This window comes from Anolis carolinensis, chromosome 1, assembly GCF_035594765.1.
Source record: "Anolis carolinensis isolate JA03-04 chromosome 1, rAnoCar3.1.pri, whole genome shotgun sequence".
Lineage (NCBI taxonomy): Eukaryota > Metazoa > Chordata > Lepidosauria > Squamata > Dactyloidae > Anolis > Anolis carolinensis.
The window spans coordinates 269,630,098-269,654,379 of record NC_085841.1 but is presented as its reverse complement, the minus strand read 5'-3'; the positions used below and the strand labels follow the sequence as shown (position 1 = coordinate 269,654,379).

General features: G+C 43.0%; 1 protein-coding gene across 4 annotated transcripts in view; it reads right to left on the bottom strand.

Annotated features, from left to right (window-relative positions):
* sergef (secretion regulating guanine nucleotide exchange factor) overlaps nucleotides 1-24,282 on the bottom strand; it is a 159,402-nt gene that overhangs the window by 48,243 nt on the left and 86,877 nt on the right. Inside the window, exon 11 of one of the 4 annotated variants that reach the window (XR_010001921.1) lies at nucleotides 4,639-4,711. The exons of the other annotated variants lie outside the window; for them this stretch is intronic. The gene's annotated coding sequence lies outside the window, so the exon portion shown is untranslated. The remainder of the gene's footprint in view (nucleotides 1-4,638; nucleotides 4,712-24,282) is intronic. 4 annotated transcript variants of the gene reach the window in all.

Sequence of the window (24,282 nt, the reverse complement as noted above, 5' to 3'; positions counted from 1 at the left end):
AAAGTTTTTTTTGTGTTTTTTCTTTTTTCATTATAGTTAATTTGTCAATTCCTGCATTTTAAAAACTAAAAATCCATTCTTCTATTGTTGGGAGGTCTGCCTTCTTCCAAAGTTGTGCATATAGTGTCCATGCTGCTATTATCATGTAGTGCAATACTTTGTAGTATAGTGATTTTGTTTGTTTATTTGACATTACCAATAAAAATAATTCAGGCTCTAATTGTAACTTTGATTGAAATATTTCTTCAGTGTTTTTTTGGACCCTTTTCCAGAATTCTCTTGATTTTTTACAGGACCATCACATGTGGAGGAAAGTTTCTTCTTGTTCTTTACATTTCCAATACTTATTGTTTCTTCCCTTATACATTTTGCTGGATTCAGCTACCACCTGTTCATCATCTTATAAAAAAAATTCTCTAAGGTCATTGCACAGAATTTTCTTTAAGGCAATATGTAGTCCACATTTTTCCCATTTATCTAATTCTATGTTGTGTCTGACTTTTTGTGCCCATTTAATCATGCCTGATTTTGAACATTATTAAGTGTTCTGATTCCCTTTTACCATAATTACAGAATTGCAATGACTTAGGGCACATCTATATTGTAGAATTAATACAGTCTGAGAACACTTTAACTGCCTCAATGCTATGGAATCCTAGGATTTGTAATTTGATTAGGCACCAGCACATTTTGGCAGAAAGGGCCAAACTATACTTTGCATGATTCCATAGCTTTGAGCCACAATTCCATAATTTTGAGCCATGGCAATTAAAGTGGCATCAAAATGCATTGATTCTACAGTGTAGATGTGTCCCCAAAGTGCCCTCCTATTCTACCTTTGAAGCCTTCCACAAACATACCCCAGCACAACCATCTCCAAGGTGTTGAAAGGCAGGGCGGTGAGTAATGGATGGCACAAGCTGTTCTGAGACATATAGTGGCAACAGGATCCCAATAGGATCCCAACAGCAGTGGTTTTCAACCTGGGGTCTCCAGATGTTTTTGGCCTACAACTCCCAGAAATCCCAACCAGTTTACCAGCTGTTAGGATTTCTGGGAGTTGAAGGTCAAAAAACATCTGGGAATCCCAGGGAGAATCACTGTCCTACAGCTGTCTGTCTTAGTGAACCCTGCCACTGTGACAGGGCTGGACACATCACTACTCAACCGTGATGATATTTTCATAATGATTATTCAGAAAGGAGTCAAGGTTTACATAAGATTCCCCTACCTCCTGAATGAGAGTGGACTGAACATTGCAGTACAACTCTGGAGACCAAAGTTCAATTCCCTGTTCAGCCATTGTGTTACCTTGGACTCGTGACATACTCTCTTCCCCAGAAAACCCCATGATAAGTTCACCATAAGTCCGAAATAACTTGAAGGCAATAACAATCTCCTAACTGTGCCTGCCACTGTCATTTACTGTTTTTCTGTTTCTACTCAAGAACTAACTTTATTATTGATATTTGTGGCACTGAAATAGTACAGGATTCTCCGTCTCATAAAAGGGGCAGATGTCAAAGCAACTCTTTTAGTCTGGAAAGAGACAGTACAGATTTTAGGTATTATTCTGTTTCTTTTGGTGCCAATGATCAAAGAAAACCTCACTTTCAAATGGAATGACACTCTTCCTTCACCCACACCTATTTTAACTTATGCCAGAGGGGTTGAATGACACTTAATAACGATAATACAGTATCAAGCAGATTACCATGCTGGAAAAAAGACAACCTCTGTTTATCTTGAAATGTTTTCATAGGTTCAAACGGAAAAAAGCATCTTAAATGTATAAATATCATTAGATCTAAAATCAGTCAGTAAATCATTGACCTGAAACTATCAACTTAATATTAAGAATTCAGCGCTGCACCTGTGGGACATAAGTTATTTTTCTAGTCTCTGAGAGTGTACTATGATAATGAAAAAACTAGCTCCCTGACTTTGTAGCTAAAGTGGGGAAAGTGTGGCTGAGGGCTATTTTTGTGGGCCCTCCAGGGTATAACCCCCCCCCCCCCCCACACACACACACACACACATACCCTGTAGCAGGTTTGGAAGGCATTTTTGACATGTTTTAGGTCTGCCCGGGGCCTTTTTTTTTTTTTTGCTCAGAATGCAAAGGCCTTTTTATAACATGAAGTGGAGCTTAATACCTATCCACCTTTTTTCAAAAACAGCCTCTCCTAGGTCTATATTGGCTGCGGGAGGTAAGAATGCCCACAAACAATTCTTAAGGGATTTGATAGGAATTTTAGGGCAAATTTGATTTTGTGTATTTTTGCAGAAAAGAGTGGTGGTGAAAGTGTGACCCTCCAAGAATGGGGCCGGGGTCAGAGTGGAAGACCGGGAATTAAAGTTCCCCCCACAAACTATCCCCAACCTCGTGCGGTTTGGAAGCCTTCGCAAACAACACCCACTCCTGGCCTTGGATGAGGACGAACCGATGCAGCTGGGTCACACTCGTCCCAAGATCGACGTAGCGGAGAAAGCCCGCTGCCATCGCCTGAACCTTTGCTGGTACTGTGGGAATGGAGTACACTTTGCCAAGGATTGCCCAACCAAGAAAAAAAAAACCCACCTGTCTGGCAGCTGCAGCTACCGTGGACCCTGGGACCCAGGATGAGGTTGAACCAAAGCCGGCGGGGGAAGAGAACGACCGAGTGTAGAGAGGCTCACCAAGTCCAGTGGTTGTGCCTGCAGGTTCATTGGAACACGCAAGCCCCCTCACCACAACAAGGTGACAATCCATCGAAGGGGACAACATCTGTTATAGAACTCCAATATGCCGATGACAACGTAGTCTGTGGGCACTCAGAAGAAGACCTACAAGCCACTCTAAACACCTTCGCAGCAGCATATGAGAAGCTCGGCCTCTCATTGAACATCGAGAAAACCAAAGTGCTCTTCCAACAGGCACCAGCTAATCCCTCTGCAATGCCAGGAATACAGCTTAATGGTGTAACATTAGAAAACGTTGACCATTTCCGCTACCTTGGCAGCCACCTCTCCACAAAAGTCAACATTGACACTGAAATACAACACCGCCTGAGCTCTGCGAGTGCAGCATTTTTCAGAATGAAGCAGAGTGTTTGATGATTGGGACATCTGTAGAGATACCAAGGTGCTTGTTTATAAAGCCATTGTCCTCCCAACCCTGGTCTACACCTGCGAAACGTGGACGGTCTACAGACATCACACCAAACTCCTGGAGCATTTCCATCACCGTTGCCTCAGAAAAATTCTGCAAATCCCTTGGGAAGACAGGCGGACAAATGTCAGCGTGCTGGAAGAAGCAAAGACCACCAGCATTGAAGCGATGCTCCTACGCCCTCAACTTCGCTGGACTGGCCACGTTGTCCGAATGCCTAATCACCGTCTCCCAAAGCAGTTGCTCTACTCCAAACTCAAGAACGGGAAACGTAATGTTGGTGGGCAGGAAAATAAATTTAAAGATGGGCTTAAAGCCAACCTTAAAAACTGTGGCATAGACACTTAGAACTGGGAAGCCCTGGCCCTTGAGCGCTCTAATTGGAGGTCAGCTGTGACCAGCAGTGCTGCGGTGTTTGAAGAGGCACGAATGGAGGGCTTAAGGGAGAAACGTGGCAAGAGGAAGGAGCGTCAAGCAAACCCTGACCGGGACCGCCTTCCACTTGGAAACCGATGTCCTCACTGCGGGAGAACATGCAGATCAAGAATAGGTCTCTTCAGCCATCTACGGACACACCCCCGGGGTGGAAGACAATCATCCTCGAACTACGAGGGATCGCCTAAGTAAGTAAGTAAAGTAAATAAGTAATAAGTAAGTAAGTAAGTAAGCCACAAGTTGTCCTACATGCCTGAAGGGAGCTGAGCAAAGAGCCTTCAGCCCCACCTCAGCTACCCACCCATGCTATATCTTGGCTGTTTTTCTGGCCAACTCAATCCCTATGTCTGCTGGCAGAGCAATTATCACCCAAATCAAGGCTTTTGCATACAATATACAATTCATTGATGCATGAAAATATTGTGGTCAGTATTACATATTATTATTTTATAGTAAGATAAAGTTTTAGCAGCATTAACAAAGAGGATTAACTCACATTACAATTGGCCCTCTGTAACCATGGGGGATATATTGGGGGGGGGGGGGGTGTCCAAAAAGCTAACCTTGATTTTGCCATACCCCAAGCACTATGCAGATGCATAGGTATACCCTTTTTATAGCTTCCCATCATTTCAAAGATTCTCAGGGTCTCTCTGGCACCTGTTTGATTTATTAATCATTTCATAAAAGGGGCAGCATTTTACTCTGCCACTGTCTATAATGGATCCTGAGCATCCAGCAATTATGACAGCCAAGGGGGATCCTGGAATCAAACTGCAGCAGATATAATTGTAGTGTAAATTGGTCGCTTTCAGGATCAGAAAAAAATATACATATAGGGCTGCAGAAGAGATCAAATGTAAAAGAGCAAATACATGACCATCAGTGCATGTTGTTGCTTTTTGCATAAATTTACATTTATGTGGAGCTCTCCAGAATATAGCCCTACTACTATATCATTTCATGTCATTTGGCTATGAACTGTATAATATGCTGAAAACAATGATACTGATTGTGTTAGCTAATCAGAAATACAGTAGAGTCTCGCTTACCCAACCTTTGCTCATCCAACGTTCTGTATTATCCAAAGCAGTCTGCCTCTCGCCTGGATCCACAACTATTTCTCTAGGCAGGCAAGGATCACAGATTTTTAAAAATCTTCACAAGACTGAACTTTTTAACTCCCAACAATGTTGTTACTGTTAAGTTCATTTTATGCAATTCTATCTTTATTTGTAGTCAATTTTTTAGTAGTCAATGTTTTCAATACATTGTGATGTTTTGATGCTAAATTCATAAATACAGTAATTACTACATGACGTTACCGTGTATTAAACTGCTTTTTCTGTCGATTTATTTATTTATTAGACTTGTATACCGCTACTCCCAGTTTGGCTCGGAGCGGTTTACAGAAATAGATTAAAACAATACACTTAGCTTTAAAATCACAATAAAAACAATAAAAACAACAATAAAACAACAATAAAAACAGACATAGCCCCGAGTTTTTCACCCATCGAAAGCTTGTCGGAAGAGTAAGGTTTTGCAGGCTTTCCGAAAGGCAAGTAGGTCTCGGATAGTTCAAGTTTCAACTGGCAAGGCATTCCATAAATGAGGGGCTATAATCTAGAAGGCTCTCTGCCTAGTAGAAGGCAAATGGTAAGTCCGTATGTTAGGGATTTCAAGCAAATTTTGGTCGTCAGACCGAAGTAATCTCTGGGGTTGGTAGGGGGATAAGCGGGCCCTCAGGTACGCCGGCCCGAAACCATGTAAGGCCTTAAAGGTTAGTACCAGTATCTTGAAAGTAATCCGGTACTCAATCGGTAACCAGTGCAGCTGTTGTAGAATTGGGGCAATACGCCACCTCGCCGGCACCCCGGCGAGAAGATGAGCCGCCGCATTTTATTTATTTATTTATTTATTTATTTTTCAAACTTATATGCCGCCACTCCCCTAGGGCTCGGAGCGGCTTACAAGAACCGGCTAAAATCAACAATTTAAAAAACATTTTAAAAACATCATTTAAAAAAAATCTTTAAAACATCCTAAAAGCACCTTTTAAAACTTCAGCAACAGAACTCAAAAGCCTGCCGAAACAGGTGTGTCTTACATGCCCTGCGGAAGGCCAACAAGTCCCGCAAGGCACGAACTTCAGGTGGCAAGGTGTTCCACAGAGATGGCGCCACTACTGAAAAGGCTCTGCGTCTAGTTGCAGTTAGACGCAAGGTCTTAAAACTGGGGACTTCCAGCAGGTCTTGGTCCTCAGAACGGAGGGATCTCTGGGGTTTGTAAGGGGTGAGGCGGTCCCTCAGGTACATCGGCCCTGGACCATGTAAGGCCTTGAAGGTAAGCACCATCACTTTGAAAGTGATCCGGTGCTCAATTGGTAACCAGTGCAGCTGCCGTAAGATTGGTGTTATGTGGCATCTTATGGGGACTCCCGCAAGGAGCCGGGCAGCTGCATTTTGCACCAATTTGAGCTTCCGGATCACCGACACAGGAAGGCCAATGTAAAGGGCATTACAGTAATCCAGTCTCGAGATGACTGTAGCCTGGATCACTGTAGCCAGGTTGTCCCTAGATAGATAGGGGGCTAGCCGTCTAGCCTGCCGAAGATGAAAAAAGGCAGTTTTGGTAACGGCGGAGACCTGGGCCTGCATCGTCAGTGAAGGGTCCAAGAGGACTCCCAGACTCTTTACTAGTGAAGACGGGCGTAGCACTTCACCATCCAGGGTTGGCAACTGGATATCCCCACTGCCCGGTCGGCCCAGCCATAGGAACTCCGTCTTTGCTGGATTCACCCTCAAACTACTGGAACGCAACCATCCAATAATGGCCTCGAGGCACTGGTGAAAACTGTCGGGTACAGACTCCGGTTGGCCTTCCATCTTTAACACAAGCTGAGTGTCGTCAGCATATTGATAACACTCGAGCCCGAAATCTCGGACCAGCTGAGCAAGTGGTTGCATATAGATGTTAAACAACAGAGGGGAGAGAATGGCCCCCTGAGGAACCCCACAATGTAGAGGGGACCTCTCAGAGACCAGGCCCCCCCTCTCCACTCGCTGTCCACGGTTGTGAAGAAAGGAGGCCAGCCAATTTAAAGCTGTCCCCCTAACTCCAGCAACGGCAAGGCGGTGGGTCAGAAGATTGTGATCGACTGTGTCAAATGCTGCTGTGAGATCCAATAACACAAGCAACACCGACCCGCCCCGGTCAAGCTGGCATCGGAGATGATCTGTGATGGAAACCAATACAGTCTCTGTCCCATGCCCCGCACGGAAGCCAGACTGGAAAGGATCCAGTCCGGCTGTGTCGTCTAGGAACTGCTGCAGCTGCACCGCTACTGCCCTCTCAATCACCTTGCCCAGAAATGAAAGATTCGAAACTGGGCGGTAGCTGGAGGGAACCAAACGATCTAAATCTGGTTTTTTCAGCAGAGGAGAGACCACTGCCTCTTTTAATCCCTCTGGAAAGACTCCTTGCTCAAGGGAGCTGTTTATTATCTTCAGCAGCGGGTCACGTAATCCCTCCAAGCAGGATTTTACTAACCAAGAGGGACACGGGTCAAGGGAGCAAGTCTAGCTGCAGCTATGAGCCTATCGAGACCCTCTGCGTCCAGTGGGATGAACTGGTCGAGGGTGGGCCCAGCAAGTGGCCACGGAGTCTCAAGTTCTCTCATTGTATCAGTTGTGGCGGGGAGGTCCCGGCGTAGTAGTGAGATCTTGTCAGCAAAATAGCTTTGAAAAGTCTCGGCTGAAGGGGTCTGATCATCACTTTTTGGGTTGGTAGGAACCGTCGTTAGAGATCTAATTATTTTGAACAATTTTGCCGGGCGTGAGCTGGCGGACTCTATCAAAGAGGCATAGTATACTCTCTTTGCTTCGATGGTAGCATGCTCATAGGACTCCATAAATGCCCTGTAAGCTGATCTCGAAGCTCTGTCATGAAGTTCTCGCCACACGCCCTCTAGCCGTCTCTTTTCCCGCTTCATCGATCGAAGTTCCTCGGTGAACCAAGGAGACCGATTTCGGCGGGGTTGGAGAGGGCGTCTAGGGGCGATCTCGTCGAGTGCATTGGACAGCCTGATGTTCCACATGTCCACCTGCACATCGATTGAGTCGCTGACAGGCTCCAGATCCTTCAGAGCATTCTGGAACCTACTAGGTTCCATAAGTCTTCTTGGGCGAGCCCAAATCGGCTCGGCGCCCTTGCCAGGTGGGTAGGCATGCTCCAGCCTGACTCTCAGGGCACAGTGATCCGACCATGGAACCTCTAAAATAGAGGCTTGGGTCACTTGAATTCCTGCGCTGAAGATCAAGTCTAGCGTATGTCCTGCTTGATGCGTGGGCCCAGTACTGCAGAGCAAGAGTCCTAGTGTCTCCATGGTAGACACTAGGTCCATAGCCGCTGCTGAGCAAGAGTCCGTATCAGCGTGGACATTGAAGTCCCCCAGGACAACAAGTCTGGGGAACCTCAAGGACCACTCCGACACACCAGCACCAGCTTCAGTTTCCGGATCATTGACAGAGGAAGGCCAATGTAGAGGGCATTACAGTAGTCAAGCCTCAAGATGACTGTCGCCTGGATCACCGTAGCCAGGTCATTCCTAGATAGGTAGGGAGTCAGTCGCCTAGCCTGACATAGATGGAAAAACGCTGATCTGCTCACAGCAGAGACCTGGGCCTCCATTGTGAGCAGAGGGTCCAATAAGACACCAAGACTTTTTACAGATTTGTTGTAAAACATGATGTTTTGGTATTTAATTTGTAAAATCATAACATAATTTGACATTGAATAGGCTTTTCCTTAACCCCTCCTTATTATCCAACATTTTCGCTTATCCAACGTTCTGCTGACCTGTTCATGTTGGATAAGCGAGACTCTACTGTACCCTTGTTTGTGTGTGTGCACACGCATGTGCTTTCAATTCACTTGTTGACTGAATGGCCACCCTATGAATTTCATGTGGTTTTCTTAGGCAATAAATGCTCAGAAATGATTTTGTCAGTTAGGTATGATATATTTCTAAGCATACTTGCCATTAGGAAAGCCAATTGCTTTACTTTATGAATTATTTAAAAATCCAAATTGGGGGGGGGGGGGGGGAAGACACCTTAAACCTAAAAATTCTGGTTTTCTGAAAGACCCCCTCCCCCCGGCCGCTGCCAGTTTGGCCACCAAAAATCAGGGCATCCCATTTTAATGCAGCAAACATTTAGGAACAGGAAAGACACTTGATTGTTAACATAATTCTGCTGAATCCAATACCTCTGCAGTACTCTAGGCTGCTTTGAAAGGATGGAGATGCCGAGTTGCTATGGAAACATGAAGGCAAGTCTTTAGATTGCTAATCCCTAAAGAGCCATCCCGTCAACATCTTTAAAGACTGCTAATAAAAAATTAATCAATGATAGGAATAAAATGAATGGTAAACTATTGTTTGACACTTTCCCCCCAGTTCAGATGTTATCATAGACTTTCTTTGTTGACCACCCCCAACCATATTCTTCCACAATCTAAAATATGAATGAAAATGATCAACCTACAGAAACCTTTGGTTTCACTGCTTCTGGAGATTGTTTCATGCAGCATTAAAACACCGGTTTCTTTTTCTTTCTTTTTTTACAATTACAAATGTTGATAGGTCCTTTTCCACTGACTTTTTCCACTCCCCAAATTGGAAATTGTTAGTGACCCAAAAAAGTACACATTTCAAATCAATTATGGCAGCAGACCAAGAATCTGAATGAGTTTCAAAATAAAATTAACCAATGCTTTCATAAATTCTAGATTACTTCCCTGAAGTGATGGCTCCTGACTCAACTTGGCTCACTCCCAAATGGTTTTTCTGGTCTTGTGAGACACGAACACTAACAAGGCACTTTAATCATTATGAACGGCACCAGGGAGGTGCCTGATAAATAGCCCTTGGGATGCTGTTAAAGATTACACAATTTCCTCTTTATGGAGAAGGGGAGGGTTGGATAGAAGGTTGGATGGGGAGATTTGGAGTTAAATCTTTACAAAGCATCAGAGAAGACACTGTATTAGGTGATTTTTGGACAATCGCTTTCTCACACCTTAACTTGTCCCTCAGAAAGGGTTTGACCAAAATCATTGAGAAAAATTGGGATCAAAATGGCCTCTGGACTCCTTTGAAGAAAAAACAGGCAAACATGTAATATGGAAATAAACAAGAAAATGACGAATAGCCACACTAGGTCAGACCAAAGGCTTGTCTAGCAAAGCATTCTCTTCCCATGGTGGCCTGAAGTTGACCATGAGAAGTCCACAAGCCATACAACTGAGCAATTACTACATCTTATGGCAGTGAATATGTGCTATAAGAAGTACTTGCTTTTATCTAATTCTAAATCTTCCAGCATTTTGCTTCACTGGGTGACCCCAGGTTCTAGTATTATGAGTGAGGGGAGGTGTCTCCTCATCTCCTTTTTCCATAGCATGGATCATTTTATTGACTTCTATCATGTCCCTCTTCTGCCTGCCTTTTTGCTAAATTCTCATGTGTTGTAAACAAGAAATTTCTCAATATTGCAGTAAATAACAACAGTATGTCTACTTATTTCCTATAGGATTTTCAAGAACACCCCAGGGCTAATAAATTCAGGCCTCTCTGTTTCTATTAGAGGTTATAATTTTAAGATGGATGAGAAATCAGTGGTCTTGCAATTGGTCAATGGGCAATGTTGCAATCGAACAACATAGTGGTAGCCACAGGATCTACATCTGTTATAAGAGACCAAGGTTTGGAGGAAGTCTCTACAATGGACAGGGATGCATTTCCAAATTCACACATATTGGACTGCACTAATTAATATATCCTGCATAATTTGAATACAACATACTTTGTTTTTAAAAATTGGGATTATTTTACACGGCATGGAAACAGCCCTGGATTGTTGAATGTGCCTTAATAAGAATAGAATTTATTTTACTTATAAATCTGAATAGTGTGAAGTACAGCTGAGCAGCCTGCTATCCATGACTGCCAATGGTCAAATGCATTTCCTGTGGTATTATTTTTTTAAATACTTTTCATTTTAGTCCTTTTCTATTAGTGTTTATAAAATAAGTCCCCTGATAAATATCCTATAAGGGAACTTTTTGGAAAACTGCTGAGGCAACTACCAGAAAACCCCATCACACAGAGAATCCCCAAGGTTCATGATTTTTGATGTCAAGCTGAACAATAAGGGTGGAAAATTCTAAAATGCTAAACTCATTCCCTGGAGCATGTGACTACTCTAGTCCTATGGCTCAAACTCACTAAAGTTCTGAATCCTATCTCGTATTTGCACAGCTTCAAAACACTTTCAAGGGATGCTTAGCACTGAGAATATTATCATGGTCTCATCTCAGGATTACAATCGCATAAGTAGCAGTTTAACCACTGAGCTGTTGAACTTGCTGAAACCGGGGAGCGGGGTGAGTTCCCGCTGTTAGCCCCAGCTTCTGCCAACCCAGCAGTTCGAAAACATGCCAATGTGAGCAGTAGGTACTGCTTCGACGAGAAGGTAATGGCGCTCCATGCAATCATGCCAGCCACATGACCTTGGGCTCAGGCTGTGGTGCAGGCTGGAGAGCAGCTGCAATGAATCACTGCAATGAATCACTCTGACCAGGAGGTCATGAGTTCGAGGCCCACTCGGAGCCTATGTTTGTCTGTCTTTGTTCTATGTTAAAAGGCATTGAATGTTTGCCTATATGTGTAATGTGATCTGCCCTGAGTCCCCTTCGGGGTGAGAAGGGCGGAATATAAATGCTGTAAATAAATAATAAATAAATGACCTTGGAGGTGTCTATGGACAACGCCGGCTTTTCAGCTTAGAAATGGAGATGAGCATCACCCCTCAGAGTCGGACACAACTAGACTTAATGTCAAGGGGAAACCTTTCCCTTTAGCTAAATAGCAGTTAATACATCTGTACCTAAAGAAAGGACCCTCATCAACATATTTGTAGGTTGGGTTATGAGGCCACAAATACAACAACCCTTGGACATACATGACATTTTCTTCAGAGGAAACTGACAATTGAAAGTCTAGGTATTCCAATGATTCAAACTTGGCTCTCTTCAATTACTGTATAGCACAAGCTCTCTAGAGAGTGGCACTTTAATTGCCTAATTTTATCTTCCAATAAAAATGACCATTAAAATTGAATATTACTAGACTTCTCTTCATTTTTAAAAAGAAAATGCAGCAGCAGATTAATACAGTAATGCATTTTAGATAGTCTACTGTCCTGTGCAGGCCTCAGAGACTGAAAGACAATTTTCAGAATATGAGATCATTTCTAGCTAACCTAAAATTGGGGGGGGGGGGGGAGATGACAACAGAAAATGCAAGAAAAAAATTATGATGTGATGAAGCAAGATAAAAGACATGATTAAAAAAGCTTTCCTGAAGAAATAAAAATAGATGTGCCAAAGGTGGGGGTGACAGTCAGAAACAAAAAATGACTGATGACCATGAGTAAGAAAGACAATGAGATAATGATGGGGCATTCTTACATATCCACAGGATATGTAAAGGCACATCTTCCCCATGGTAACAATATTCTCAAACAACAAGCAAGATTTTTAAAATTTTAACTTTAGCTTTTGTATTTATATGTCTTAGCACTTTTATTTAGAGAGATTTGGATCTGGGAAGTCATACAGCCTTCCTTTTCCATGAATATTTTCAAGAGCCAATTTCTTTTTTTAACAAAATATGAAATGTTAGGTATAAAAACATGGAGCATAATAAACCTTGGAAGGGCATGGACTATGGACCTTGTCCCATGTGGGGGAGAGGGGTAGCGTCATCTAACAATGGCCTTTAGTCCTGTAGCGTTGTAAATCACTATGTTCAATTATTCATAACTTATCACATGTAGTCTGAACTTCATGGTTTACCTGTTACTATACATTTTCATCCTTATCCCAGACAAGTGCATTCCTCACCCTCTCCCCCTTTAAAAAAATTATGTCTAACTTCAATATTGCAAAGGATCGAACTCTTAACATTAAAGGCAAATAAAACTAGTAATATCCTAAAGTAGCGCTATTTCTTCTTTTATTTTATAAAAAATTACTGTGCAAGTATCGGGCAGCTGCATTAGTACCAGGGATTCACTGCTGGGTAAGAGACCATTTATATAGACCATCAATTTGGGCAGTTCTGACAGTTCCAACCCCATGTGTTTTTTGGTATTTTGTAATGGAATATCCCGGTTCCTGAGCTCCTGCAACGATCTCGGACCTCCCCGCCCCCCTTTCTGTTTCTGATGTTTCCCTAACAAAATGTGACAGGCACTGACAGGAAGTCCCTCTGCATCATGGGATGGGATCCATCATTTTTCATTATCTCAATGGATTAGAACTGTTTTTAACTGGGGGGAGGCATGGGATAAAGTCCTAAGACTCCTCCAAATGACAAAGCTACATTGCCCTTGATTCTTGCCACAAAGAGCATTCTCCCTGCTTGTCACAGTCCTTATGTGTTTGAAGCAAATTGGTGTTTGGGCTTGCATACTTTCTCTGAAGACAATCAATCTTTCACTGTTTTTTTCTGCCTCTAGGACTGGACCATCTACTATTAGTCATGTTCATGCTGACTATCTATCCTATCATGAAAAGACAGAACAGTGGTTCTCAACCTGGAGGTCCCCAAATGTTTTTAGCCTACAACTCCCAGAAATCCCAGCCAGTTGTTAGGATTTCTGGGAGTTGAAGACCAAAAACATTTGGGGACCCCAGGTTAAGAACCATTGGGATAGAAAATGTTACTGTATGTGTTATTGTATTTTCATAGTGCAAGAAGGAGGTACATTACAGTATTTTTAGCCTTCACATCTATGTATCTTGACTAGGAGAGGGGACATTTTTTGCTACATCTCTGATAGCAAAATATCTGGATCCATTCTTGGGGCCTTTCAGTGCTACATAGTTATAGCAATATGATACCACTGTACTTGCCATGGTTACATCTGATTCAGTCCTGGGATTTGCAGTTTAGAGACTCGTGTTCAGGATTCTCCAAACAGCTCTAGTGCCTCACCAAAGTACAAACTCCAGAATGCTGCCATGGGAATTTAAAATTGAATCACACTACATATAACTGTGTATTATGAAATGGCTCCTTGACTGGTCACTGGGAATGGGGATTGACTCTCAAGTGACTGGGCTTGCTGAACTTTCCCTAACTTCTCACAGGTTTTGATTCCCAGTATCATACATTTCACTCAAAATCCAATGTTTATAAGGTCTTGAAAATGTATGCCACAATTATACATATACTCCAGCAGCATATTATTCCTATGTCTGCAAACCTGTGAAGAACTTTACTTGTCTCATTCTTATCCTGCCATTCAAATGGATGTCAATGTTACCATGAGCATCAAAAGTGCCATCCTTTAAGATTTTTTGTGGTTCTACAATTTGTTATACCAATTCATTCTCTTTCATGACTTCTAAATTGTTATGAAGCCTGATACCTCACTGTTGTTATTTATAGCCAACAAACTTTATTAGAACACATTGGCTGACAACTCTGTAAAAGTTGCCAAGTCAGTTAAATGCCAAAAAAGGCACCAGCTTCAGTCCAAACTAAGAAGGTTAAATGCAGAAATACTGACCATGCAAGTGTTTGTGATTAATTACCTATTCTATAAACACAAAAGGAGAATTCAAAAGAATCAGCTAATGTCTTCATTAGCCCTTAGTCCCCACATTTGTAGCCTTAAACAGGCATGTTTGCATTAGATCAAGCTTTTCCTAGAAATCTGATTAATGTGCTTGTCTTTGTTCGCATGTTAATAAAAGGTTACACTACATGTCCACTTTATATTTGGTCAAATCTCAAACAGACTCAGGCTGATTCAGAGAGATTTGAATAAGAGTGGGTTCCACAGTTCTTATTCCAAATCGGAACCCTCTTAACCTTGCATAGCAATTCAAGTTACAAGGAAAGAGAGATCCAGACAAAATATGTCAACAGAAATTCAAACATTTTTTCCTTAAGCTCTCTATATAAGAAAAATAGTGGAGGAAATGGAAATGGGACAGGGTTAGTTTTATGAGTGAATAATCTATCTTGTCTGTCTTGTGAATTGTTTTATCAGTGTCCTTCAGTTCCAACACATTGGAGTAGAGATGCTAATGGAATATAGCACAGGACTGTTACAGTTTTTCATTGCTCTTTAGGAAGTGGCTAAGCATCTAGCTCTTACATGTCAAGAAATTGCATGGGTCTGGAATCTGGATTCCACTAACCCTCAAGAGTTCCAGGGAAGGGATGCCGGCCTGCTCTGGCTATACTGGCTCTCTGCATGAACAAGATTTTTGGTGGTTTGTGGTATCTGGGAGTCCAGCTTTTGGTGCTTGCTTAACAAATAGAAAAAATCTATCTGTGCCTGTGCCCCTGGATGCTCCATATCCATTACTCACAAATGTCACACAGATTTCTAATAATAAACACATACACAATCTTAGGTCACCCTTGTCCTAAGCGAACTCCATTACAAAAGAGGAAAGGAAGAGGGCAGCCAAATTAACCACAGGAGGCTGGCAGTCCTTCCCTGGAACTGCTGAAATTGAAACCCAGATCAACCCATGTAATTCCCGATGCTCTTGAAAAATAGGAGCTAAATGATGATACCAGCTGCAAAAGAGCAGAAAAAGATGTGGCCAGCCTTAACCAGGACACACTGCCCATTATTATGCTGTGAACAAAACCTGTTTTACTTTGTTTCATGTTTATTGCTCTATTGATTTTTTAGCCTGGATTAGTCTCCTTGGTTAACTCTCTGAGTAGCATTAGACTATGTTCTGGCTTCTTTTGATACCTAAACTCTTTACTGTCTTGACCATAGATCTGCTCTTGCTGTCCATTTATGAGCCTGGATTGCCTTGGTGTCTTCTCTCATTGTTCTCTTGGGCATTAGCTGCATTCACATGGGAACTTGAGAAAACACCCTTTAAATAATATTGAACTTCATTAGAAAACATTATATGTTTTGGTTTAAGTTAAAAACAAACAAACAAACATAAAGGCAATTAATATAAGTGCCATGGTGCCCATCTCTGATATGATCATGGAGATCCATGAATTGATTTTTGATGTATGACCAAGAAACCACAATTTATTATGGTTTCCAAACGTTTGTGCATGAAGAAAAAAAAAGTAATCGAAATTAATTTTATACATTATTATCTGTATGTAGTCTGCATGTTAATGTTTTGTAGAAACTCTGGAAATAGAAAGACATCAAGATCACAGAGACTTATCTTGATTCTTTTCATTAAACACAGTGCTTCATTTCATGAACCCCACCTTAAATTTTGTGTAAATCTGACCTTCACTTAATATTATTTTAATTTCTGTTGTTAATCAGCTCAATTCACTGCGCTTAATTGAAAATTGGGCCACGCCATGGTTAACACATGCTATGACGTAATTTTGAACTAGGATATCTGGACAATGCAAATGTATCAGCCACCAGTTCCTGGATACAAATACAAGATAGAGCTGTCACACACGCACAGAGAGAGAGAGAGAAATCCTCAAAGCATATATCTGGAAATGATCACACTAAAGTAATGCTCAGGATTCACCAACTTTTTGTAAATATATAGGGAGAAGGCTGGAGCGATCAATAAAATGGAGAAGACTTTCAGGTTTATGAAGCAATGTTAATTAAAATAGACATACAGTAAAGTCTCGCTTATCCAACCTTTGCTTATCCAACATTCTGGATTACCCAACCCAGTCTGCCTCCTGTCTGGATGCACAGCTGTTTCTCTAGGCAGCAGGGACTGAAATTTTTACGGATTTAACTTCTGACAATGTTGTTACTGTAAGTTCCTTTTATGCAGTTCTATCTTTATTCATAGTCAATTTGTTAGCAGCCAATGTTTCCGTAGTCAATGTTTTCAATACATTGTGATGTTTTGGTGCTAAATTCGTAAAGTGATTACTACATAACATTACAGTGTATTGAACTGCCTTTTCTGTAAATTTGTTGTAAAGCATGATGTTTTGGTCCTTAATTTGTAAAATCATAATGTAATTTGACGTTTAATAGGCTTTTCTTCAATCCTTATTATTCAACATTTTTGCTTATCCAACTTTCTGCCGGCCCATTTATGTTGAATAAGTGAGACTCTACTGCAATTTAATTTGGTACATTGCTAATACTACATGATATTGATGATAATACAAAGATTGTCTAATCTATATTTTAAGTTTATTAATTGAAATATACAATATAAACATATAAGAAATACATTACTTGCACTTTAAAATGCCCTTTGAGTTACTTCCAAATGAATTATTTCAATGATCAGACCTATGAACTTTTAGTCCCGAATCATAAGCATAATCAGGCCAGTTTCCTTTAGCTGTTATTTACAAAATGGATACCACAGTCTTGCAGCTCCTTGCTGCACTATATGTTATTAAAACCATCCCTGGGTAGTGGAATGAATCCATGTGCAACCATCTCACATAAGAGGAGTCTGGTATGCGGCACATTCCCAGGCTCCTCAATCGCTCAGGTTCTGGGAGATGTAACGCTGGCATTGAAGAGAGACACAGAGGTTACAAAATTATCTTCACAGTAGAGACGTGACCCTCATAGCAACAGTTCCATCATCACAAAATAATAGTAGAACGATTCCTCTGTTGTAATAAGAGCAATTGAAGTACCACTTGGATTTTCAGTTTTCAACAGCAGGAAACCAAGAAGGGAAAACTGGTCTGTGGGTGGTTAAGAATGTTTAGTCTGATCTTTGCCAAATAACAAAATTGCATGGCAAGAATTGAGCTTTACAAACTACCATTTTTTACTGCAAAAGATCAAATATAGCTACAAACAACAGGAACTTAATCACCTGATTGAAATAGCTTTCATTTCCCAGAAATTATCCTCTCTCACTAAGTGGTTAATCTAAAGCCTGTAATTTAAAAATATTCTTTTGAGTTCTGCTCAGCAGAGACATACGAGATGGGGGAAAGAAATGCTTTATTTTCGGAAGGAATGCATGAAAAAATGAGGAATACCTGAAAACAAATGCATGTCTTGTACAAATATATACCTACTATCCTCCTGCAGCTCAGACAATTCTATATTTAGACTTGACAAGGTGAGTCAGACTTCTTCCCAAAGGGAAACACTACATGCAATAGGAGTAAAATGAAACATGAAAAGTAAAAATGACAGCAAATAATCTGTCAAGTGAAACTGTGACAGCGCGAGTGGCGCCATTTATATGTCAAACTATAAGTTTCAAGATTTGAATTGCTGTATCATGCCTGATTTTGCCCTTACCCTGTAAATGTAGTTGGATTGGTTATTTATATCTGTCAATCAATGTTGTTTGTACCTGTTACATTGCTCACTCAGCAAAACTGTTTGGCTCCACCTCTTCCTGGAGTAGTACTGTGTTCCCTCCTTTTCATTCCATCAGCAAGTTCTCTATCGGATGGACGTGAAAGAGAGGCTTGGCTCAAAAAGCCCTTCAAAAGTTACCTCTCAGCACCAATTCTGAGGTTCTTACCCTTGGGACTCACACTTCATGTTCAGGGCCAACCTGAACAACGTTGAGGAGTCTCAAGCGCCTTCACATCAGTCCTTTGGCAACAGAGGAAGACTCTTGTCTTCAGATATAGGTCATTGGACTGAGGCTGAGTTTGCTCCGGCATTCACAGCCAGAGAAAGAGGGATCTGGACAAGCTTCATGGACTTAAACAATCAAAGACTGTAATGTATGTTTTCTTTTACCCCCTTTGTGAACAATAAACCCAGTTTTTGAGTTAACTACAGTGTTTTGGTCCTTGGGAGTTCCAGTTTCCCTAAAGGAGGGCAAGAAGCAATCCCCTGGGGAAAGATGTCACGTCCATGCCTCTTTCACTAAGAGTACAGCCCCAGGCGCGACGGCACAGAAACTCTAGCAGAAAAAAACCTGAAGGTTTGCCCTGCAACTATATATACCTTCCTGGGTCTCCAGAAATATTATCATGGCACAGTATTTCTAAAAACAGTTCTAACGGTATTGAATATGCAAGTAGATAACCTAGGCCAAAGTCCAAAAGAACTAGATACCTAGCCCTGTTTGCAAAATTAGTTCTGTTCACTGATAAACTAGCTTACTCTTCACTGATAAAATATACAAATTTCATCGCTCTGACCTAAAAAAATATAGATAAAGACACCTCAGCTTTGATGATGAAATGCAAAAATACAGAATGCGGGATTCCTGGCTCGACAGCAGTACGTGTGAAAAAAATCTTGGAGTTCTTGTGGACAAGTTAAACATGAGCCAACAATGTGATGCGGCAGCTTAAAAAGCCAATGGGATTTTGGCCTACATCAATAGGAATACAGTGTCTAGATCCAGGGAAGTCATGCTCCCCCTCTATTCCGCCTTGGTCAGACCACACCTGGAATACTGTGTCCATTTCTGGGCATCGCAATTGAAGGGAGATGTTGACAAGCTGAAATGTGGGGAAACAAGCCCCAGGAGGAGCAGCTTAAAGAGCTGGGCATGTTTAGCCTGAGAGGAGACATGATAGCCACGTATAAAAATGTGAGGGGGAGTCATAGGGAGGAGGGAGCAAGCTTGTTTTCTGCTACCCTGCAGACTAGGAACAATGGCTTTAAACTACAGGAAGGGAGATTTCATCTGAACATCAGGAAGAACTTCCTCACTGTGAGAGCTGTTCGGCAGTGGACCTCTCCCCCGAACTGTGGTGGAGGCTCCTTCTTTTAAGCAGAGGCTGGATGACCATCTGTTGGGATGCTTTGAATGTGATTTCCTGCTCCTTGGCAGGGGGTTGGACTGGATGGCCCATGAGGTCTCTTCTAACTCTATTATTCTAAGATTCTATGATCATATTTTAACAGACATAGAGGGAGAGGATAAACAGGGTACAGGGTGGGTAACCAGTGATAGATTATCTTGTATGGTATAGGAAGTATTTATCAAGAAACAAGTCAATAAAATATTATCCTCAGGGCCGGCCCCACTCATGCGGCAGCTGACGCCGCCGCCTCGGGCGCAGGCCCGGGGGGGCGCCGTCAGGCTGGGCGGGAGGCGGGGCACCGCCCTGACGGTGCCCCGCCTCCCGCCCAGTGCGCCCTGGCCCGTCTGGCCTGCTTGAAAAGGCCAGACGGGCGAGCGGGAGTAGCGTGGGAGGCGGGGCCAGCTCTGACGCCGCTCCCCCCCCCGCCCAGCGTGCCTTGGCCCCGCCTCCCACGCTGCGTGGGAGGCAGGGCCAAGGCACGCTGGGCGGGGGGGGAGCGGCGTCAGAGCTGGCTCCGCCTCCCACGCTACTCCCGCTCGCCCGTCTGGCCTTCCTAGAAGGCCAGAAAGCAGCGGAGGTCCCTCCAGGCCGCGATTGCGGCCTGGAGGGACCTCCGCTGCTTTCTGGCCTGGTAGGAAAGGCCAGACGGGCGAGCGGGAGTAGCGGAGGCGGAGCCAGCTCTGACGCCGCTCCCCCCCCGCCCAGCGTGCCTTGGCCCCGCCTCCCACGCTGCGTGGGAGGCAGGGCCAAGGCACGCTGGGCGGGGGGGGAGCGGCGTCAGAGCTGGCTCCGCCTCCCACGCTACTCCCGCTCGCCCGTCTGGCCTTCCTAGAAGGCCAGAAAGCAGCGGAGGTCCCTCCAGGCCGCGATTGCGGCCTGGAGGGACCTCCGCTGCTTTCTGGCCTGGTAGGAAAGGCCAGACGGGCGAGCGGGAGTAGCGGAGGCGGAGCCAGCTCTGACGCCGCTCCCCCCCGCCCAGCGTGCCTTGGCCCTGCCTCGGGAGGCGGGGCCAAGGCACGCTGGGCGGGGGGGGAGCGGCGTCAGAGCTGGCTCCGCCTCCGCTACTCCCGCTCGCCCGTCTGGCCTTTCCTACCAGGCCAGAAAGCAGCGGAGGTCCCTCCAGGCCGCAATCGCGGCCTGGAGGGACCTCCGCTGCTTTCTGGCCTGCTAGGAAGGCCAGACGGGCGAGTGGGAGTAGCGTGGGAGGCGGGGCCAACTCTGGCCCCGCCCCCCCGCCCAGCGTGCCCTGGCCCCGCCTCCCACGCAGCGTGGGAGGCGGGGCCAGGGCACGCTGGGCGGGGGCGGGGCCAACTGTGGCCCCGCCCCCTCACTAATCGCCATGGCCCCGCCTCCCACGCAGCGTGGGAGGCGGGGCCAGGGCGCGGGAGGCGGGGCCGGTGGCGGGGGCGCTTTTCAGCACCCCCGCTTCCCATTAAAAATTATCTCCGGCCGGCCCTGATTATCCTCCATATTGAACCCCAAGAGAATAAGACAAAGACAGGAAAGTTGAAAGTAGAAAGAAGATAACTTGAATGTGTGTCTTCTGCAGCTTCAAAATAAACAATTGCTATTACCAGTGGTATCTCCATACTACAGCAGGCATTCAAATTTGGCTATGAGCAGAGATTATCAGACACCAGGGAAAAAATTCTGAAACTTACAGCCAGAAAGCTTGTGATGCTTTGGTACATTAATACTTTTACAAGCATGCCCCTCAACAGGATCCTGCTTTGAGAAAGTGGCTACCAATGGTCAAGCAGATGTTGGTTTGCAGCAAGTAAAATAATTAGCAATTCTGTGTTATGACATCCCACTTAGAAGTGGAGAGTCGATTGAAGCTGGTGGACTTGACTTCAAGCACTATCTTGGCTATAAAGTTCACTGGGTGGCAGTGGAAAAGTCACACCATGCAGCAATTTTATTCATAAAGTCTCTGTCATACTTCCCATTGTCCAGACTCTTTGTGAATATCCCAGAACTATTCATATAATCACAACCCCATCAACTAATTAGGAATACAATGGTTTCAGGAGTCCCATATTCTAACCCTCTCCACTAAATTCCTGTATTCAGATCAGAGTAGAACATTAGTTCATGGCCTTTGTATTTAACTAAATTCATTTTCTTAGCAAATTTAAAAAGTATATCTGGAGTTTAAAATCTTCAGAATGAAATAATTACTCCTCTCGGCCTTCAATTCGGAAAAAATGAGGGCTTATGCATTCATGTGTTCTGACTTTTTTAAGCGTGTGCCAGATTTTTCAACAAATGTCACTTGTTAGAGCTAAAGTAATAGCTGGAATAACATTTGTAATTCATTGTTCACAACAATAATAAAACTCCTATGCTAGCCCCAATTACCTATACTCATAGAAAGAAATAGTTCTTGTTAGTCACCATGTACATCCTACTGATTTCAATAGGTTTACATTTCTGGAGGTAATCTCCAGAAATGTAAACCTATTGAAATCACTAGGTTTAGTTTCTCAAAGACAACATATATGGTAGTGCAACTAGAAACTTTTCCCCTCCTATTTCTTTTCAAAGTAATTCTGTGTTTTAATCTATCTAAAAAGTTGCATCATACTTAGCTTTGATTGCATGGTAGTGCAGTTCTCAACATAGTTTGGATGAAACCACCTGACATTTGTAAGCTGCCTTGTTGGGATCAAAGCAGGATATGCATTAATACATTAATGAATTGGTTAGCCCGGGGAGGAGGGTGTTGTGTTTGCCACAACAGATAACAGCCCAACTCTTCTTTATTCCATGTTACCGAACAACACAGTGTTTTCTTATTGCATACAGATAAAGGATTGAAGTGTCTGCACATCTATTTCAATGTTCTTTCCAAAACAGCAGATCCTACGACTAAAGCAATTCCAAGGTGATGGATGGTTCAACTTTGCTTTTTAGAAAAACCTCTCCAACAAACATTCTACCACAGTTCCTCACAGCAGCCTAGAGATGGAACAAGCTGCCATTGAGAGGTTACTCTGCATGCTAAACCTAAATGTTGCTTTTTAAAAACTGTTTCATGGCTCAGTCTCAATGGAGGGATAAGCACCTGCTACCTATAGCCATTTTTAAATATTTCTAAATGTAGTATAAAACCCAAGACTTTAACAGCTTAAACTCAATTAATATTCTTGCACATTATTTTATGAAATAAAGACAAGATTAAATGCAGTCTCATCACCATGGTCATAAGTTCAGTTCAGTTCAGTTCGCAGTTCAGGCCATGGGATAGCTGGAGGACCTAAATGGTATCTATGATGACTTGAAAAGCTAAGCATTACTTTTCTTTAGAAGCATAGTCTGGATCCAGAGGTTCGTTCTGCTGGTGAAAGCATTCTCAAGCACAACTCCTCCCAGAACTTGTTCTCCGGCAGAAGGGGAAAACCACATTCACTGATTCTCCCTTTTTCTGAATCTGCTAGTGTTATCTCCTCCACCAACAGAGAAGCACCATCAAAGTGGACAGATGGATACCCTTCTGTTCTTGGGAAGCTATTGCTGAATCCAACCCAACAAAGAGAATTAAGTGACTGTGCATGCAGTTACACACTGAAATTCTCCATGCATTTAGTTTACAATCAATATTAGAGAAGAAATACACAGAATATTAGATTTATTAAAATTCAAGTTGGGGCCACACATATAATAAGCAAAAAGTGTAGCTTCAGCTAGAACTCTTTAATAAACAGAGTAATGTTAAAATGATTCCATGTATAATATACCTTTCATTTGATATTTCCTAAATTGTTGTGTCCTATTTTCTAATATTGACAGACAACAAAAGGGGAAAACATTTTGCTAAATGTGGAACTTTGGAACCCTAAATTTAGGAAAGCAAGAAACATTGACACTCATCAAAGAAGCATAAGAACAAGGCAAAGAATCTGTGGGGTTTCAATGTCCTGTTTCTTCTGGTGCATCTTATAAATGTGGTGAGATGAGCAAGTAACACAGTGCTGTGGCTACTTTTGGTACTTCCTAAGCCTTCTGGGATCTATTCACCTGTTTTTTTGTGTGCCTACAAATAATTTGCGACTTATGGTGACCCTAAGGCAAATGCATGACTGAGTCTTCGAGACACAGTTTGTTCAGAGCCTCTGAGGCTGAGAGAGTGTAACTTGCCAAAGGACATCCCAATGGTTTTCCATAGCACAGCAGGGTTTTGAATCCTAATTTCCAGAGCCACAGTCCAATGCTAAAACCATTACACTATATTGGCTCTGATATCATATTGTTAATAATGTAAAAAAAATTAAAAGGGAATTTCTATAGAAAAATTCACAACAGGAAGGAAGGGTTAGCCTGCATAAGAGAAGGCTGAGAGGAGACATGATAGCTATGTATAAATATGTGAGGGGAAGTCATAGGGAGGAGGGAGCAAGTTTGTTTTCTGCTGCCCTGCAGACTAGGGTGTGGAACAATGGCTTCAAACTACAGGAAAGGAGATTCCACCTGAACATCAGGAAGAACTTCCTCACTGTGTGAGAGAGCTGTTCAGCAGTGGAAGTCTCTCCCCCGGACTGTGGTGGAGGCTCCTTCTTTCGAGGCTTTTAAACAGAGGCTGGATGGCCATTTGTTGGGGTGCTTTGAATGCGATTTCCTGCTTCTTGGCAGGGGGTTGGACTGGATGGCCCATGAGGTCTCTTCCAATTCTATTATTCTATGATTCTAAGGGTGATTTGCAATTTGATTTCTCTTGTAAGGTGCCTGTGATTTCAGAGGAGGTTTTATGATTTGCTCTATGATTCCTGAGATCAGGAATGTCATCTCCTGGACAACAAAACTGCAGACTTAAGGCAGGAAATGACTAAATGGCAAGATCGTGATAGATCCCTTGTTCTTTTAGCAGCATTCACAGGTCTGTTTG